Raw genomic sequence first — 14,815 nt, forward strand, 5'->3', positions numbered from 1 at the left:
TTATATTATATAATGTATAAAATAAGTTTATATGCATATTATGTTATTTAATATATAGATATGTAATGATTTATATATGAGTGACATTAGCTCGGGCCCGAGTCCGTATAGACTTGGGCTAGGGCTTATGTTTCAAGCCCAGAACCCCGGCCCTGGCCTAAGCTATAGCCCTTATCATAAGTGTAAAGCCTAGCCCGACCCGACCCATTATCACCCCTAAAAATAACCAAAATATTATATATTATTAATAAGATGAGCTAAAAATGACTTTAATAATATATTTTATGAACAAAATGAATTGAAAGTTACTTGTATAAAAGTGGAACATATGATAACTTAGTGAAAATACAACATTAAGATCAACTTCAATGATAGATATGTTAATATACTTTTTAATTATATATGAAGATATATTATTTAAATCGAATTGTATTAGATTATATATATTTGATCCAATTATAAACGGATCAAATTCAATTCATGCTTCAAATCTGTTAGGGGTAGATCCATATATGATCCAATTATAAACGGATCAAATTTAATTCATGCTTAATAGGATCAAATTCAAATTCGGGATGAATACCATTTGTTGCTCTACTGACAGGGATGAAAGAGAAGTACAAACAACCCCATCCCGTTTATTTTGTCATATCATATGGATCTAGAGCACAAAACCATTATAAACCAATCATTCATCGGAACTGATTCCCAGTTTGACCACTCTAAAGTCGCATTCTTCAACTACAAGCTTCAAAACACAACTTGCATAATGCATTGCATACAATACCCACGGAGCATGCCCCACAGGTGTTCCACAGCCCATTTCCCCATGCATGGGAACATCTCTTGTGCTTGTCATGGGGAAATGTTCCTAATTCATAGGAGATGGGCCGTGGGCCTATCTCTACTTTTGGGGCATTGTGCTTTAGTGGATAGAAGAAGTAAAAAGTAAAATAAAATATTCAATGACATAGAGGGTGTTTGGTTTTGCAGTCATTTATTAAAAAAATATCGCTACATCAGTGTCACATAGGTATTAGCCTTTATTGCATATTAAACAATTATTTGGTCTCACCCTTTATCAAATAAACACTAAAAATTGGAACGCTTCCATTTATGTGCATAGGTCACTTGGGGAAATGTCATATTCTCATTTCTCCCAATACCCCAGCATTTCTTGAAATAAAATGATTATATGGCACACTTTTATGGGGTGTTAATCTGATGTAGAAAGTAAAAAAACGTTTAAAGTAATTCTCAACCAAAATACACATAATAATCAGACATATACATAATAATTGCCTACGGAACCACATATACATAATAATCTGCCCAACTTCAGCTGTGCTTCAGCCATTAACGAAGCCACAAACTACTTAGGTTGCATTTATTTTGGGTGTAAATGAGAATGGAATAAACTTTATACCCAATTCGATTTTACTTGCATTTTTCTTTTCGATACAAAGTTTTACATGGAAGAACGATGTAAACTACATTCATGGTGGAGTTTTTCCTTGATAATCGGTGTAATTTTTTCCACACGTTGACATACCCTTTTCACTTTACAATGGTTCAATATTTAAACCGATCGATGTACTTTTTCATTGATAAAAACTTTACACCAAAAATAATTGCAACCTTTGAAAAACTTATTCACAAAATCGCAGTTTAATAAACATTTCATTAATCCAGCAACTTTGAGTTGTTACCAAAGGCCCCCAAGTCTGTCTAAGTGGGGTTGCACATTTTGCATGATTTTTGTAACAGTTTTATTTATTTATTTATTTTTTGAAATAATGTGTAACCTATATCTGCATATCTGCATGGTTAAATGACACCACTTTTCAATTTGAGAACAAGGGGGCCTAATGGTTTATTATTTCTACTGCCTCGTTAGTTTTTCAAAGCAGTACAAAACCATATCAATCTTTCGTGTACGACATAATCTAGCTCGGTGGGCTGGTGGGGATTTCAATTTTCTAACACTAGTGAATGGTGATAGGCCTCCAATGGCTTTTCACGGTTTCACCTTTGCTAAATTTTATTGTTGGTGGATACTCAAATGTCAAATCTGATATGTTTCTTTGGCTGCGTTTGGTTCAATGCTACATATTTACCCATTTTTAGGTTTATAAATGTAAATACAGTTCACATTTTAAATCATTTTTGTATTCATCTTGTTTGATTGAAATCGGTGCAAAAGTGTGGGTTCATCATTAAATGCTTCAATTATCTTATGCTCCAATGCCTTAACTTTGATAAAAAAATTAATTATCAAAAGAATACAAAATTGTATTCAAAAAATAGGTACAATAATACTTTCTTTTTCAGAGCACAAAAATGTCAAAAAATACATTTTCACTCTGATAATCATTACTTTTACATATCAAACAAATGCTCACAAACACAAACCCATGTACAAAAATACCCCGGTTCAGCATTTGTATCGCAAACAAATGAAGCATTTGTTGAGCTGGACTCAAGACTCAGGATTCCATCACCACCTTACCGCAAGCATTATTATGGGAGAATGACTGACTGAGGATCAGGACTCCATCACATTTGCTAATTTTTTTTTTTTGCGATTGTTGTTCTTTTTCTTGTTGCAAACTTGCAATAATCAATTTTATTGTTAACCATTAAGTAAAATAAATATAGAAAAATATGGGTGGTGTGATTTCTGATTTATTAAGGCTGTGTTTGGTAGAGGTGTAAAATCAAACCGGAATAAACTTTGCACCCAGGTTTGATCTTGCAAGCATTTGGTAAACATGTAATTTTACACTGAAAATCGATGTAAAATTATATTTTATCGTTTAATTACATCGATATCGAAATTTTCGATGTATTTGCTACATCGCTCTCTCTCTCTCTCTCTCTTCTTCTTCTTCTTCTTCTCCTTCTTGCTCGCTCTCTCTCTCTTTCTTCTTCTTCTTCTTCTTCTCCTTCTCGCTCACTCTCTCTCTCTCTCTCTCTCTCTCTTTCTCCTCCTTCTTTCTTCCTCTGACGAGAACAGAGAGGCGGAAACAACAATGGTTGACTGTCAGCAACGGTAGTGGGAGGTGGCGACAATAATGGTTATTTGTTCATCATCTTCCTTCGAAAAGAACAAAGAGGCGGCGATGAGAACAACAATGGTTGCCTTCCCCATGACCGTCGCTTTGATGGTTGCCGAAGCAGTGGAGGCGGTGGAACATGGATCTATGGGCTGTTGCAGTGGTTATCTGTTGCCACCGCTTTCATCATCTTTTCCTTGTTTCAAATATGAAGATGAGAGCTTGTTGTAGAAAAGAGGTCGTCGCCGAGCCTACTACTAGAAGAACATGGATCTGTTGAGCTTGGAAAATCCCATCCAATGAAAGCGCATCCTTAAGTCTGTGGGCTGCAGCTACTCGTTTTAGAACCGGAGACTCTCACGCTGATCCTCTCCATTTGAAATTAGAACTTTTTGAGGCATTTCCTCGTCTAGATTCTCTTCTGATTCTGATTATGTTCATGTCTTCTCTTTTTTCTGTAGTTTGGAAGTACGATCCATAGAAGGACTTGGTTTTGTAAGTGATGAAGGAAGCATAAACAACTTGCAACACATCGAACCCAATCATTGTCTACAAGTAGGCTTGTAAACGGATCAAATTCGAATCAAATCAGGTTAGATTCGAATTTGAAACCGATTATGAACACTAATATTCGAATTCAATTCGATACCTGACGGATATCAAATCTTTGAGTTCGAATTCAGTTTTGATTATCAAATCGAATATTCGATTCGATTCAAATGGTGATGGTAGCGTGACGATGGAGAAGGAGAGATAGAGAAGATGATGGTTATCGTCGATGATGGTGGTTGCCGTCGAGACTACTATCACTAATAACGATAGTGCGTTGAAGGAGAGATAGAGAAGATAATCGCTGTCGTCGGTGATGGTGGTTGCCATTGAGACTACTGTCACTCGACCGCTATCACAGATGTTGTTGTTGCTTCTTGCCTATTGGTGGTGGTGGTTGCTCGAGCGGCATCGTGTTGCTGGTGTGGCCGGTGTGGTTGCTCGGGTGACGGCGGTGGCGGCAACGGCGGCAAAGGGAGGATTGGGGTTAGGGTTTGTAAGGAGATAGAAGAGAGAAGAAAACCTGGGTTGAGAAGAAAATGTCGGGTGATTTAGGGTTTAGGGTCGGCTGGCTGGGGGTTTGAGGAACAAATATCCTCATTTACCCCTAAGAGATTTTATTTATTATATTAATGTACAAATATATTGTTGGGAAAATGGGGTCACTCTAACTTTGGAGGAGAAGCTCTGAGGCGTGTGTGAAGATTGTCTTTAGAACGTTATTTTCCCCCACTCAGTTTTATTGAGTTTGCTGTTGGGTTACAGGCAAATTCGTTTCTAGGATACAACAGAGCCTTGGGCAAGAATCTGCAACCAACAAAGTTGAAGAGTTTCCAAAGAAACCTTCTGTGAGACTGTAGCAGACCAGAATGAGAGAGCGAGAGAGTGAATTTCGAAATTGTGTGTCTTGGAGTTTGATTCATGCTCCTTAAATAATTTGTGAAGAGGTATGAAGAAAATGTAGGTGGTGGTTTAGAGAAAGCACCTTGAACAGTCACAATTTCAAATATTGTGACTGTTCAAAAAGTAGTTAACAGTTGGCGACTGTTAACTTTGAATTGTGCCTCTTGATCACACCTAATCGAATCGTGACCGTTGATCTCATCAACGGCGATCAACGGTCAGCAACGCACCAAAACCAAAGTTGCCCATCGTGAGCCATGGGAAGTGCAAGCAAAGTGCGCCTCTAAAGCGCCTCATTGCACAGCACACATGTGCGCACACGCATGCATGGTATCAAATCCCCATACTCTCCTCTACTAATTCTAAGGAGTGTAAATCAACTCCTATTGAAATACTGAAAATAAAACTTATAATTTTCCAATGTGGGACAAGTTCAAAACTGGGCTTTGTAAGAGAAAAACCGATTTTTCAATCAAGTGTGCAAGTGCAATTTCTCATATAATTGACCAATCAAACCCATTGGATTTAATCTCTTATGAGATCAAAATCCAACATATATCAGTTCATATATTTATTGGATCGGATCAATGCATATCCGAATTCGATCCGGTAATTTAAACAATAAAAAATTAATATTCAAATTCGATTGAATATCCAATTCGAATTATCCAAATTCGATTCGATTGTGTCAAATCTCATATTCGAATTCGAATTTTGAATACGATTTACAGGCCTATCTACAAGAATGGGAACACCAAGGTTGAGCTTGACTGGTCGGGGCTGTTCTACTTCATCAACGGAACTGAGGAGAATTGCCAAAAGGGAGAGAAGGTGACCGTGGTCGGCTATCGTCGAGACACCCCGGGTCTAGCTCATCTACTTCGACTCCTGCTCCGACGGTGGAACAAGAGGGACCGGCGCTCACCGCCGCTTGCAGTGCTCTGTCTCTTGGCCGACCGGCAGGACCGCAACCTCTTAGTTGCGGTGGACTTTTACACTGTTCCCAATAGTTATAAACAACTATACACTCACATTTACACTATTCTTCCAAACGTACATAACTGTAAAAACAACACAGAATCGGTTCAAATTTTGGATTTATCTGACCGTTTTTCATTTACACTGGTGTATTTTTGTATTTACACTTCAAACAAACGAAGCGTAAAGTGATTTTTGGGTTCAGACTACTGGTGCATCGATATGAATATACAGTGAAGTGGGAGTGGGAGATACTAGTCCTTGACTCTTTTAACATATATGCCGTTGTATTTCTCTGTCACCAAATCCCTGTCAATATAAGATTCTATAACTGAATGAAAACAAATGTTGAACGTTTGGCCAATAGATGGTGGACACGGTAGGGTCTGACGGATTACTCAATGACTGACTTCATATCAAATCATTTCTCTCTTCACTTAAAGTGTTGGTACTTGGTATGGTAGCTCTCCTGTCTTCATCAATCACCTGGCCTTGCTTGCCTAGTAGCAACACCGCATGGGCACATGGCGTTTTAAGTCTTGCTACTTGTTCCATCCATCCTACAGAAAAAGAAGAAGCGATGTTAACAAACCCAAAGCAACCACATTCTTCTCCTGTTTTCTCCTCCAATTCATACCAAAATATAACCCCACAATCACAATCAGGCATCAGCCACATATATGGCTAAAAGCTCAAGAGATCCATCAGAAGAGATGAAGTTCAAAACGATGCAGTACCCACTCGACGTGAAGGTCAAGTTCCTGTTGATGATCGGTGTTCTTTTGGCATTCCTCCTCCTCGTCTTTATAGTAAATTCAAACTCGTCATCACCGGCAGCGTACCAACCTCCCAGCGCACAGCTCGAATCTTGGAAAGCATCAAGCGTCTTTAATAAAGAAGTAGTTGTTGTACCATCAACAACATCCTGTCCTCCCTCCTCCTCTTCATCAACTTCATCTTGTTCTAAAATCCCACCCTCACTAGCCCAGGCTCTCATCCACTACTCAACCTCAAACGTCACTCCACAGCAAACACCGAAAGAAATTTCCGTAACATGGAAAGTCCTGGAGAAGAGGTCCCCCTGCAACTTCTTGGTCTTTGGCCTGGGCCACGACAGCCTAATGTGGAGCGCCCTCAATCATGGTGGGCGTACAGTTTTTCTGGAAGAAGATAGGGCATGGATCGATCAGATCAAACAGCGGTTTCCGACCTTGGAATCTCATCATGTGGTTTATGATACCAAGGTTCGACAAGCAGAGGATTTATTGAAAGTTGGCAAGGGAGAGGAGTGTGCAGTGGTGGGTGATCCAAGATCTTCCAAATGTAGGCTCGCTTTGAAGGGAATGCCAGATGAGATTTATGAGATAGAATGGGATTTGATCATGGTGGATGCACCGACCGGTTATTTCGAGGATGCACCGGGGAGGATGACTGCCCTCTACACGGCCGGATTGATGGCTAGGAATAGGAAGGATGGGGACACAGATGTGTTTGTGCATGATGTTGACAGACTGGTGGAGGACAAGTTTTCCAGGGCCTTTTTGTGTGATGGGTACACGAAGGAACAACAAGGCAGACTAAGGCATTTCACAATTCCAAGTCAGAGACCGGGAGCCAGCCCTGGTGGTGGTGGTGGTGGTGGTGGGCTCTTCTGCCCTTAGCTTAGCTTATCTTCTGCCAAGATATTTGGGTGTTCTCAATGGTTTTCTCTGCCTGCAGTTGCAAACCTTTTCTTCTCTTTAGTTTTTGGCTAAGAATTGCTGATATTTTATGCCCACAACGAAGGGAGAGTGTTGGAGGCCCAAGTCTCGTCCCCCTATGTATTACTATTAGCGAAGTTTTCTCCCCACTCCTCAGCAATGAGTAAATAAATGTTATTTAATTATGTAAAAAAATTTATAGAATTTTATAAAACCGCTTTTGTCAAAACAAAAGTGAAAATCCCAGTATTAGATCAGTTTGAGTAAAACTTAAGTGTAGACTCGGTGCAAAGATGAAGTAAAACTTAAAGAATTTGCATAGTTGCTTTCTTCCCGTTTTACACTGAACCTTAAATATATATGACCGTGGTTTAAGTTTTACATCCATAAAATCGATGTAGTTTTTACATTGATTATTGATGTAAAACTTTAAATGTGATGAGGTTTTACATTTATCATTGATGTAAAATTATACCCCATCCAAACATACGCAAAACTGAACCGGAATGTAGTTTTACGTTGATAATAATTACACTTGTTTATCAAAAGCATACAAAAGCGAATCGATGTAAATTTTACATCACATCCAAATACAGCCTAAGCATTTGTGTTTGTTAATATAAATTTGCACTACAAAGTACAAACAATAGTGCTTGATGGAGCACGATCCGGCCGGTCTTAGCTGTCCGCGGCCTTGCTTCTGAACGGGGTAACAGGGAACCTGAAACGAAGGAGATAGGGAAGCTCCGGGGGGAACCCGGTGTAGAGGCTCCGAAGCTCAAGTTAGAATCCTTCAAAAGCAAGGTAATACCAGATAGCGCAAAGTTTGCATACCTCCTTTGTCGGGGGGCAAGAGGCTCTTATAATCACTTCGTGCACTCGGCCCGAGGCCCTTGTCAGGTCAAGTATGATTACCCTTGTGCTTGTCAATTCGGCCGTCGTCCTTTCTGCTGAGACAGAACCGTCACTGCCTAACCGTCTTTCTAACTGGAGATGGCGGTGTCAGTGGCGGTGGCAGGTGGCCGTTTAGAGTGCTGCTGCCGAACGTCAGATCCCAAGTCAGTCAGGCGCGGCGCCCTCGGGCACAGACTTCCTTAGTGTCAGGCATGGTACAACTTGTTTGGTTTTGGTGCCCAGAAGGTGATGCGAAGTGCCGAGCGAAGCGGTCTTGAGCTCGGAGGTATCTATAGGGCAGGTCAGTTCGGCGAGGTGTATCCCGAACTGTTACAAGGTGGGTCAGTTCGGCGAAGTGTATCCCGAGCTGTTACAAAGTGGGTCAGTTCGACGAAGTGTATCCCGAGCTGTTACAAAGTGGGTCAGTTCGGCGAAGTGTATCCCGAGCTGTTACAAAGGGTGAGTTCAGGTCCCCGGTAGGGAGTTCAGTCCGCTCGTGTCCCCTTGTTCCCGCCTAGGCTTGGCCCCTTTTGCCGAGCTGTTGTTTCTGCCACGTTGTCACATAATAGAGAGGTCAGGCCAAATCTTCCTTCATCAATTGCCCCCCACTCCTTGTGCCGGAGGTTTTGCCATGGTGCGGGGAGTTTTGCGAGGTAGCAGGTGGATTTGTCCCGTCCTTCGAACCTTCACTGCTGTACGTGCTGGAAACATGCTTACTCAAGGACGCAGGTGGTTGTGACAGCGCACATTCTAAATTTCAAACCAATTCGCGCTGCTGGGACGTGACAGCGGGTCATTTCAAAAAGGCGCGCCACTGCTGTACGTGCGCGGGCGACTGTCGGGGAGATGTGCGGTGCGTCAGTTTCGGAAAGACGCGTGTCGAAGCAACGTCGGTTTCAAAAAGACATGCGCTGACGTTTCACTTTTTTCGGAAAGACGTGCGCCAATCACGTATCGACCTTAAGGGTCGTGCGGTTAGTAAGAACGTGGGCCATCGGATCGTCTTCGATCTGCACGGTCGATTCTTGGTTACTGTAGCTATAAATAGTGGGGGACCCCGGTCGTTTTGTCACTTCTGTGGTTTGTCTACTGAGTTCGCGTCCAACCTTTCAGCTCGCGTCCAAGTCTTTTCCAGCTCGCGTTAAGGCTGGTTATACAGTCTTCACGGTTCTTTGGCTTGTTCTTCAAACTTTCCGGTGACTACTTTCCTGAATCCATCTTTTCCCCAATGTCTAGCTTTGATAGCTCAGACGATTCTTCGAGTAGGGCCGACGTAGGTTCCACCAACCGAGCCGTGTCCCCCGACTGCCTCAGTGATCCTGAGGTGGAGCTTGAGGACTATGAACCAGTAGGCCAAGTCGCTTCGGGCAGTTTGGCGTCTACCTCCCACCGAGGTCAGATGCTAGACAAGTTTGGTTCTTCGACCATGACGCCTGAGGGGCTTCAATCCATACTTCTTTCTTACAATCTTCCTAGGGGGTACACATATTTTATTCCTTTGGGTAGCTTTCCTTGGGAACACGGTCCTGACGAGATCGTGATTTTTCGAGAGCAGCTCGCTGCGGGGTTGCGACTTCCTTTCCATCCCCTTCTCGTCGAAGTCATAAACCACTTCGGTGTCACCATTGGCCAGCTTCATCCGAACTCTATTCGGAACCTGGTGGGGACAATTTCCCTTTTTTGCGAGCAGAACTTCCCCTTGGACTTAGAGAAATTCTCCTCTATCTTGATGCTCAAGAGACAGGCAGGTTCTCTTCCTGGGGGGAGACGGGCGTATTACCTTTCTCCTCGCCAGGGTTTTAAGTTTCTGCACGATCTTCCTAATAAGGTCCCAGCGTGGAAGCGGGACTACTTTGGCGTGCGAAGTGCACAAGGATGGCCCTTTCAGACCGGGTGGGGTGAGGCCGCTCCCGATTTAGGCGTGACTCTCGATAAAGAGACGGTGAAGGGCCTCCGGCAATGGGCACGACAAGGTTTAAAGTGCCACCACTACTTAACGGAGGCCAAGCTTATTGCAGCCGGCCTGAGTTCGGGTAGGTTTCTAGCTATGCGGTTTTCTTGCTTGCTCTGTTCTTTTCGTTTTTTTTGATGTCGAACTTGTTTCTGCAGGTGTAATGGATGCGGAGAGAACTCGTGGGGGGCGTTTGTTCCAAGGTATGAAGAAGAGGAAGCGGGTCGCCAAGCGAACTTGTACCGAGCTGCCCTTGGATGAGGAGCCCCAAGTTCCAGACCATACGCCGGAGGATCTGCCCAGGGAGCTTGAAGTGACTCCACCGGTGCACGAAACTGCCGGGGCGCCTTACGCTGAGACCACTCATACGGGCGCTTCTGCATACTCAAGTGCTCCTGCTCACTCCGGGTCCGCTCATATGCGGGCTGGGCCCTCAGGCTCGGGAGCTCAAGGGGAGTTTAGGAGCGTGTTGACGCCGAACTACGCTCTTTAGAAGAGTAGGGATGCTACTTTCCCTGAGGAGGTCGCGGCGTGGACCGATCTTCCCTTGAATCAGGTCGCTTGCCGCGCCGTAACACATGCCATGGTGGTAAGTTAGATTTCGTCTTCCTTTTTTATTTTGTTGCTTCTACTGTTATTTGCTCACTTGTTTCTTTTGGTAGGTGAATTCTTCAATTCATGCCTTGGCGACCCAAGTGGAGAGGAGCTCGCGACAGGCGCGAGCTGTTGAGGCTGCCGCTCATGCTGCTGAAGAAGCTTTCCGTGCTACAGAGGCAAATACCCGGGCTGTTGAGGCGGCTGCTTACGCTGCTGAAGAGGCTGCTCGCGTTGCGATGGCCAGGCAGGCGAGGTCTCAGCGTAACGCCGAGGCCATGGGGGTAGTTGTCAAGCATATGGCGGACTTGAAGTTGGATTTGCAGCATCAAGTCGAATATCTTCAAGAGGACATCAGGGAGAGGACACAGATTTTTTCCCAAGGCATTGAAGACGCCAAGAAGAAGGCAGTTGAAGACTACATTGCCTCTCCGCGTTTTGATGATCTGATGGTGGATTCTTACAGGAGGGGGTTCAAGTTGAGCCGGTGGATGATCCGGAATACGTACCCCGACCTCGATGTAAGTGTCATATCCACTTCGCGTATAACTCAGGAGATGGCCAATGCTGCCGATGGCGAGCCGGACTCTGAAGGAGAGGCAGGGCCTTCGGGTGTTGTTGAAGTGCCTTCCGATGGCGAAGAAGTGGCTTCGGGCATGTAAATTTTTATTTTTTTTTTTGTAAGTCCTTTCTGATGGCCAATGTACTGTTTCTTGCAATGGAATATGTCTTTTTCCCCATGTTCTTCTTCCCCGAACTGATTCTTTCTATGCCACTTTGTCCGGGTTATTATATTTCCACGGTCTGTTCTGCCGCGAACTAGTTTTTTGCCGAGCTGATAATATGCTCGACTTCTTTGCTTGTCTACGCCGAGGTTCCTCTTGGCTTGCATCGTGGCACATAGGACCTGATTTCGTCCACTTCGCTTGGTGGTTTATAGGTAGTATCGCCTTAAGTTCACGATGTTCCACGCTCGAGGTACTCATTTGCCTTCAAAGGTTTTGAGTTCGTATGCCCCCCCGAGCGCTCTTTTTACTTTATAGGGCCCTTCCCAGTTAGGTCCAAGCTTGCCCACGCCGGGTTCGGGCACCATAATCTTACAAAGGACTAGGTCGCCGACTCGGAAGCTTCGTTGCTTTACTCTGCTATTGTAGTAGCGAGCTACCTGCTGCTGGTATGCCGCTGTTCGGATGTGCGCGAGGTCCCTTACCTCGTCCAGTAGGTCAAGGTTGGTACGTAACTCGTCTCCGTTCGTCTGATCGTCGTATGTTTCTAATCGCAATGTTGGTATTTCGATTTCCGCCGGAATCACTGCTTTATTGCCGTAGGTGAGGTTGAAGGGGGTTTCTCCAGTGGCAGTTTTTTCGGTAGTTCGGTGAGCCCATAAGACACTTGGTAGCTCTTCAGCCCACAGTCCCTTAGCTCAATCTAGACATGCTTTTAGTCTGCACAGGATGGCTCTGTTCATTACTTCCGTCTGACCGTTTGCCTGCGGGTGCGCGACTGACGTGAAGTTTTGCCGAATCCCCATGTTTTGGCACCACTCTTGGAACTTGATATCCTCGAACTGCTTGCCGTTGTCGGAGATTAGTACCCGAGGTAACCCGAACTGACATACTATGTTCTTCCAAAAGAAGTTCTGTATGTTTCGAGCCGTAACAGTTGCCAGAGGTTCGGCTTCTATCCACTTCATAAAGTAATCTACTGCAATAACTAGGAATTTTCTTCCACCTGTTGCTGGTGGGAATGGCCCCAGGAGGTTGATGCCCCATTGTGCAAAGGGCCACTGGCTGGCAAGGTATTTGAGGTCGGAGGCAGGTTGATGGTGGATATTGGCGTGCTTCTGACACTTGTCGCATTTTCTGACGAGCTCGACAGCTTCTGCCTTCATCGTTGGCCAGTAGTATCCTTGTCGAAGTGCTTTTTGGGCGAATGCTCTGCCCCCCAAGTGTCCGCCGCACAGGCCTTCATGAGTGTCGCGGAGTACGAACTCGGCTTCGGCAGGTTGCAAGCAACGCAAGTAGGGAGCGTGTACGACCGTCGGTATAACCGTTCGTCTATTATGACGTATTTGGCTGCCTGGTGCTGCACCCTCTTGGCCGCATTGCGTTCTGCAGAGAGGGTTCCGTCTATCAAGAAGCTTGCGAGTGGGTTGATCCAACTCGGCTCTGCCTCCAAGACGGGAGCGACCTCCTCTGTCCCCCCGAGAATACTAGGCCGAGGTAAGTCCTCTATATACATAGTTCTCATATTGTTGTGACTTGTACTGGCTAACCGGGACAAAGCGTCGGCCTCAGTGTTCTCTGACCTCGGGATTTTCTTGATGATGTGTGACTGGAAGTTGAGCAGGGCTTCTTTTACTTTGGCCAAATATGTGATCATGGAGAGCTCGCGTGCTTCGTACTCGCCTATAACTTGGTTGACCACGAGCTGAGAATCGCTGCAGATGACCAAGTGTTTTGCCCTTACCTTTCGCGCTAGGTCCAGCCCGGCGATCAGTGCTTCGTACTCCGCCTCGTTGTTGGATGCCGCGAACTCAAAGCGTAGTGCATATTCTAATTTTGTGCCGCCCGAGCCGCACAAGACTATTCCAGCTCCGCTGCCTTGCCGGTTCAAGGAACCATCCACATGAAGGATCCAGGGCTCCTCATCCCAGTTCGCGCTTTGCCTGACCAGGAGAGATGCCACATTGGTTGCTACTTCACGGGGTTCAGACTCTATGGGCTCGGGATCTCCGGGTCCACCCGAATTGGGGATCTCGGGCTCGACCTGTGGGGCTTCGTGGCTGAAAGTGCACTCGGCGATAAAATCTACCAAAGCTTGGGCCTTAATAGCGGTTCTTGGTTTGTACTGGAGGTCATACTCGCTGAGTCCGATGGCCCATTTCGTCAGTCGACCGGAAACCTCGGGTTTGAGTAAAACTTGTCTAAGAGGTTTGTTAGTTAGGACGATGATGGTGTGAGCCTGGAAGTATGGGCGGAGTTTTCGAGCTACTGTTACTAGGGCGTATGCTAGTTTTTCTATCTCCGGGTACCTTGCCTCTGCTCCCTGCAAAATTTTACTAACATAATAGATGGGTCGCTGGACCCGGTCTGTTTCTTTTATTAGTACCGAATTGACCACCTCGTTGCTTGCCGAGAGGTACAATTCTAAGACCTCGCCCACCTCGGGCCGGGATAAGGTTGGCACACTAGCGAGGTAACCTTTTAGTTCGTCGAACGTGAGCTGGCAGTCTTGGGTCCACTCGAACCCTTTGCCTTTGATTGCCTTGAAGAAGGGTAGGCATCGGTCTGCTGATTTGGACATGAAGCGGCTTAGAGCGGCTATGCGGCCGTTTAGCCTCTGAACATCTTTTACTTTCCAAGGTGGTCTCATATCTAGAATGGCTTTTATTTTGTCCGGGTTGTCCTCAATACCGCGTCGATTGACAATGTATCCTAGGAACTTGCCCGAGGTGACGCCGAAGACACATTTGTTGGGGTTCAATTTCATGCTAAACTGACGCAGGATTTGGAAGACAGAGTCTAAGTCTTGTATTAATTCTTGTGAAAACTGAGTCTTGACGACCATGTCGTCTACATAGCACTCTATCTTCGTGCCAATTAGGGGCCAAAATAGCCTATTTACAAGTCTTTGGAAAGTCGCCCCGGCATTTTTTTGGCCGAAGGGCATGACCTTGTAGCAATACAGGCCGAACTCAGTTATGAAGCTGGTTTTTTCCTCATCAAATGGGTCCATCCTGACTTGGTTGTAGCCCGAGTAGGCATCCAGGAAGCTTAGCAACTCGTTTCCCGAGGTCGCATCCACTAGGCGTTCAATTCCGGGGAGGGGGAAGCAATCTTTTGGGTAAGCTCGGTTCAGGTCGGTATAGTCGACGCACATGCGCCACTTGCCCCTTGCCATTTTACCAACACCGGGTTGGCCACCCAGCTCAGGTAATGGACTTCCCTTATGAAGTTTGCTGCGAGGAGCTTCTCGACCTCCTCGTCGACCGCCCTTCAGCATCCTGGGGCTAAGTTGCGTTTCTTCTGTCTAACGGGTCTGACTACAGGGTCAGTATTAAGTTTGTGAGTTATCAGTCCGGGGCTAATGCCGGGCATGTCGGCCGTGGACCAGGCAAAAATATCTAAATTTTGAAGTAAAAAACTCACCAGTTCGGTTCGTAGAGGGTCCTCGATGGAAGCTCCGAC

At 45.1% G+C, this 14,815-nt stretch overlaps 1 pseudogene across 1 annotated transcript; it reads left to right on the plus strand.

The window, feature by feature from the left end:
- The first annotated feature begins 5,962 nt into the window (after nt 1–5,962).
- Nucleotides 5,963–7,420, plus strand: LOC148853128 (glucuronoxylan 4-O-methyltransferase 1 pseudogene; annotated as a pseudogene). The gene has a single exon (XR_016099038.1). The product of XR_016099038.1 is annotated as a glucuronoxylan 4-O-methyltransferase 1 pseudogene (transcript).
- Nucleotides 7,421–14,815: the final 7,395 nt, after the last annotated feature.

This window comes from Nelumbo lutea, chromosome 5 (assembly GCF_056320005.1).
Source record: "Nelumbo lutea isolate HS-2025 chromosome 5, American lotus-T2T, whole genome shotgun sequence".
Taxonomy (NCBI): Eukaryota; Viridiplantae; Streptophyta; class Magnoliopsida; order Proteales; family Nelumbonaceae; genus Nelumbo; species Nelumbo lutea.